The following is a 6,000-nucleotide window of genomic DNA, read 5'->3' on the forward strand; positions in this document are numbered from 1 at the left end:
GAATGAAGTAGTTGAGAGTGGAATTGTGATTGGTGGTGATTTTGTACAGGTTCTTCCCCTCTCACTACCATCTAAGAGGGTCACTTTATCCAACGTTCCCCCCTTTCTCAATGATCAGATAATAACAGAAGCTCTATCACGTTATGGAAAATTGGTGTCCCCAATAAAAAAAATCCCGATTAACACGGCTTCTCCCCTGTTGAAACATATTGTGTCTTTCAGGAGATTTGCATACATGATTATTCAGGATGATGACGAGTTGGATTTTTCACTTAGTTTTAAAGTCGATGATTTCGATTACCTCATTTTTGTTACAACTGCAAAGACGAAGTGTTTCGGTTGTGGAAAATTAGGACATCTGATTCGTAACTGCCCAGAAAAAAAAGTCACTGAGAAAGAAGAGACGGTTTCCAATCCAAGTACGAGTGGTGGGGAAGCTGGTATAGTTTCACTGAGCTCGGAGGGGCAGGGTGATAATCATAGTGAGACTGAAGTGGTTACTTGTAAGGAGATAGCTGAAATAAAATCTGTTGTTGTGACAGGTATAGATTCAGAAAAGAAAGACCAAGTTGATAGTGTATTTGATGTAAAACGATCAAAACATCCTGAAAAAGAAAGAGAAGATGTTACTATTGGAAAAGTAACACAGGTTGTACAGAAGAAGAGTGGAATTGATTGTGTGGACATGGAAATGGAGGCACAAATAGAATTGTTCAAAGCACCTCTAAAAAGAAAAAAGATTGATGAATCTCAAAATAAAAAAACTGGGAAGAAAGCTGAATTAGATGACAGCAACAATCATGAAACTGAAAGTGATAGTGAATCATCAGATTCCAGTGTGGCGTTGTCTTTGAGTGACTTCTCTGTTCGTAGCTATGATAGTGAAGAGATAAAATTGTTCCTTAAGTCAACGAAGAATAAGAGAGGGGTGTGTGTACAAGACTATTTCCCTAATACAACACAGTTTGTTGAGAAAGCAAGAAACTTTATGGCTGAAGGATGCTTTACAAATAAAGAAGTCTATCGTCTAAAAAAGTTGGTGAGGAATGTAGAGAAACTTAAGGATGTTGTTTAAGAAGTTAAGCTCATTTTCCACAGTAATGAGTGTGGGGTTTGTTTTTTTTGTTTTGTGGGCTTTTTCCTATTGGTCATGAGTGAAGTTAATCTAGCAACCCTGAATATAAATGGTGCTAGAGACATTAAGAAAAGAGGAATGCTAAATGTATTAATGAAACAGAAGAATCTTGATATTTTAATGTTACAGGAAACACATAGTGATGGGGGAAATGCAGCAGACTGGGGAAGAGAATTTGAGGGGTTAACAATTTTAAGCCATAACACTTCAATAAGTGCAGGAGTTGCAGTGTTATTTTCTAAGAATTTTAGTCCAATCTCTTACGTAGTTGATGAAGTTGTGAAAGGAAGATTATTAAAAATCAGAGCTGTCTATGAAAGCTATGTTTTGGTTTTTATTTGTGTTTATGCTCCAACGTTTCCTATGGAAAGATTGCTTTTCTTAGATTTATTATGTACAACTTTACAAAGCTGTTCAGAAGAAGATTATTTGTTTTTGGGGGGAGATTTTAATTGCACAGAAAAGATGATTGATAGGAACCATGTTGAACCCCATTTACCGTCTCAGAAACATCTTATTCATTTCATTAAGAAGTTTGAACTATGTGATATTTGGAGACAATTAAATGGAAATGTGAGACAATATACATGGGTTCATATGAGGGAAAACATGGTATCCCTTGCCAGATTAGATAGATTGTATGGCTTTTCACATCAGCTTAATATTTACAAAAAATGCTCTATATCTCCAATAGGGTTTTCAGATCATAGCATGGTACAATGTAGTTTTATTTTAAATTCCATTAAACCTAGTAGCGCTTATTGGCATTTCAATGTTTCTTTACTGAGTGATAGCTTTTTTAGAGACTCTTTTAAGTATTTTTGGCAGAACTATAGGAAATCAAAGAATAATTTTAGATCAATACAGCAGTGGTGGGACATTGGTAAAGTTAAAATAAGACAGTTTTGTCAACAATACACTCGCAATGTCACTATAGAGGCTAAAAAATCTTTGGAAATTTTGGAGAATGAATTAAGTGAGTGTCAAAAAATAGTTGAATCAACTGGGACAAGTAATCATTCTGAACTATTTTTCAAAAAGAAAGCTCAGTTAGCGGATCTGCTAGAATACAGAACACAGGGTGCATTGGTTAGATCAAGATTTCAAGATATAAATCATATGGATGCACCGTCAAAAAAATTTTTCTGTTTAGAGAAAAAGAATGGACAGAAGAGATTGGTTAAAGCTTTGCGGTCGGAAGATGGTCAGTTTTTGCTGAACCCCAGCGACATTCGAAAGAGAGCAGTTGGTTTTTACAAGAATCTGTATAGAAGTGAGTATGAATCGGAGGGTGTTGTAGACAGCACTTTTTTGAGTTCCCTACCAAAGATGTCTGAAGAGGTTAATGTGGCTCTTTCAGGTGTACTAAGCCTGGGGGAGTTATATAAGGCCCTTCAGGACATGGAATCGGGAAAAGCTCCTGGGATTGATGGTCTCCCAGTGGACTTTTATAAGTCTTTCTGGGCTGAGTTGGGAGCGGACTTGTTACAAGTGCTGAGTGCTAGTCTGTCAGAAGGTATGTTGCCGTTGAGCTGCAGGAGGGCAGTAATAACGCTTATACCTAAGAAAGGAGACTTGACAGACATCAAGAATTGGCGCCCTGTATCACTTCTGTGTTGTGATTACAAACTGCTCTCTAAGGTGTTGGCGAACAGATTGGCTGAAGTAATAAGGCAAGTAATACATCCAGACCAGTCCTACTGTATTCCTAGCAGATCCATTTTTGATAACATCTCTTTAGTTCGGGATGCTTTAGAGGTGTCAAAGTTGCTTGATTTGGATTTTGGATTGATCTCACTGGACCAGGAGAAGGCCTTTGATAGGGTTGAGCACCCCTATTTGTGGAAAACTTTGGCAGCTTTTGGTTTTAAAAAAGATTTTATTATGATGGTCCAGGTACTCTATAGTGAGATTGAAAGTGTATTGAAGATTAATGGCGGTTTATGTGCTCCATTTCAGGTGAAAAGAGGTGTAAGACAAGGGTGCTCTCTATCTGGAATGTTGTATGCCTTAGCCATTGAGCCTTTATTACAAAAAATAAGGGAAAAAATTGATGGGTTACATTTGCCTAATTGTACAAAAAAGATATGTCTATCTGCTTATGCTGATGATGTAATGGTGTTTGTAAGTGGACAAAAAGATGTGCAAAGTTTATTTGATGTAATTAATGATTTTGCTCTTGTATCTTCTGCAAAGGTGAATTGGAAGAAATGTGAAACACTCTTGGTTGGTAAATGGAAAAAAGGTAATCCAAAAATTCCTGAAGGTTTGGTCTGGGGTAAAGGTGGCTTAAAATACTTGGGAGTTTTTTTAGGTGATGACACAAATCAACAAAAAAATTGGGAAGGAATTGTTGAAAACATTAAAGGACGACTAGAAAAATGGAAGTGGTTGCTCCCTAAAATGTCATATAGAGGAAGAATTCTTGTCATCAACAATCTGGTTGCGTCTTCACTGTGGCATAAACTGGCGTGTGTTGATCCTCCTCCCCATTTACTGATGAAGATACAGGCGATACTTGTAGACTTTTTTTGGGACAAGTTGCATTGGCTTCGACAGAGTGTTCTTTATCTACCCAAAGAAGAAGGAGGACAAGGTCTGATCCATTTACAGAGCAGAACTGCCGCTTTTCGTTTGCAGTTTCTGCAGAGACTTTTAGACGGTGCATCGGATGCTAGCTGGAGGGCAATGGCCCACATTGTCTTGCAAAACTTTGGAGGTTTCGGACTAGACAAACATTTGTTTTTACTAAACCCTTTAAAAATGGACTTGTCTGTTTTCCCTCCTTTTTATCAGAGCCTTTTTAAAGTTTGGAGTCTGTTCCAGATTCAGAAATCTGAAAACCCGTATTCACTTCACTGGCTCCTGGAGGAACCTTTAATTATTGGAGCCCGGTTGGATGTTAAGGACAATAACAGTTTGTTTAATTGTGGTTTTAAGTTTCAAGAATCAAAAGTGATCATTTTAAGACATTTGCTGGATATAGATGGAGAAAATTTGGACAATGATGTAAAAGTAGCTGAATTTCTAGGCACTAGATCTATTCGTTTAGTTGCTCTTTATTTAAAAAAGTTAAAGTCTACCCTCAAAACAGAAGAAAGTCTAATGATAAAAGATTATTTTTCTGGAGAATCCATTCCTGATGAAAATGATTTTTTTCCTTGTTTAATGATTTCACCAAAGTTGGATGGTTTTAAGGGTTTTCCTTTTAAAACTTGGGATTTGCGGTGGTTGGATTTATTAACCACTAAAGGAAAGATATTGTATAGAGCTTGTGTGATGGGCTTTAACAAGAATCATTTGGCAAGTAAACCTGATACACCGTGGAGAATTTTTTTGGTTTAAAGGAAGATGTAAAACCAGAATGGAGAATTTTATATAAACCGCCATTATCAAAAAGAGTTGGGGATTTGCAATGGAGGATTCTCCATGGTATTATAGCTGTTAATTCTTTTGTTTCTGAGTTAAATGTGGAAGTTAAAGATGATTGTCCATTTTGCTCACAAAGAGAAACAGTTTTTCATGCATTTGTACAATGTGCTAGATTAATACCATTGTTTGAGTTTTTAGAAAAATGTTTTCGTGGGTTTAATGAATCATTTACTGAAACTGTGTTTATTTTGGGTTTTAAATATAGTCAAAAAAAGAAGTATATTTGCCAGTTATTGAATTTTATAATTGGTCAAGCAAAAATGGCAATATATGTTAGTAGAAGGGATAAAATTGAACAGAAACCTGGTCATTACATCATTGAGACTTTATTATTGGTGAAATCAAGAGTACTGATTGATTACAAGTTTTATAAAACTATGAATGATTTGTTTATTTTTGAGAAGATTTGGTGTTGTAAAGGAGTTGTTTGTACTATTCTAGAAGATGATTTAATTTTTTTTCCGTAATTTGTGTGTTGTTTTTAACTTGTTTGATTTGTGTGTATTAAGTTGATTGTAAAATAAAGTCTTTTCAAATTCTCTGTGTCTCTCTCTCTCTCTCTCTCTCTCTCTCTCTCAATTCAATTCAATATGTGCTTTATTGGCATGACAATTGTTACAATGTATTGCCAAAGCATAGTGTTTACATTAAATATAGAACAAGTATGTAAAAAAAAAAAAAAAAAAAACCACATTAAAATAAAAAATAAAAAAATACATGCATGTGTAGATATAATTAAACAAAATAGAACAAATCAATTCTAGAATTCTGTGAACAGTTTAAAAGTGTGAGTGTGTGTGTGAGTGTGTGTGTGTGTGTGTGTGTGTGTGTGTGTGGGCGCATCACTGATTTGTTGACTCCTCCCTCTTTTTGTGACAGGCATCAATGTATCTTGCTGCTAGTGAGATACAATCTTGTTTTTCACCTAATAAATACTGAAGTTGTGTTTTCTTGTTTAACATTTTGAAGTCAGGGTAAAGTGTTTCAAATTGTGGATAAAATGCCTCTCTAATGTGTTGATAGTTAGGACAGCTGGTGAGGAAGTGTTGCTCTGTCTCCACTTCTCCATGAGTACAGTATGGACAGATGCGGCTCTCTCTGGGCAGCCAGTGCTGTCGATATCTGCCCGTCTCTATAGTCAGAGTATGACCGCTCAGTCTGTACCTCGTCATCTGTCTTCTTAGTTTACAGTCTTTCACTGTACTCAGATATTCTGCAGTTGTGTAATCTCTATTTAGGGCCAAATAACATTCAAGTTTACTTTGTTTTTCTGTTGTTTCTTTCCAATAGGTTAGATAATTTTCTTTTTGTTCTTTTATAATTTGGTTGGGCCAAATGTTGTGGCTGATTATTTGAGTGTCCTGCTGCTGGATGTTAGTCATGTTAGTCTGTGTTTGCAGCTTCAGGACCATCTGAATCAGGGGACTTTTTTC

Source organism: Barbus barbus (genome assembly GCF_936440315.1).
Source record: "Barbus barbus genome assembly, chromosome: 1".
Taxonomy (NCBI): Eukaryota; Metazoa; Chordata; class Actinopteri; order Cypriniformes; family Cyprinidae; genus Barbus; species Barbus barbus.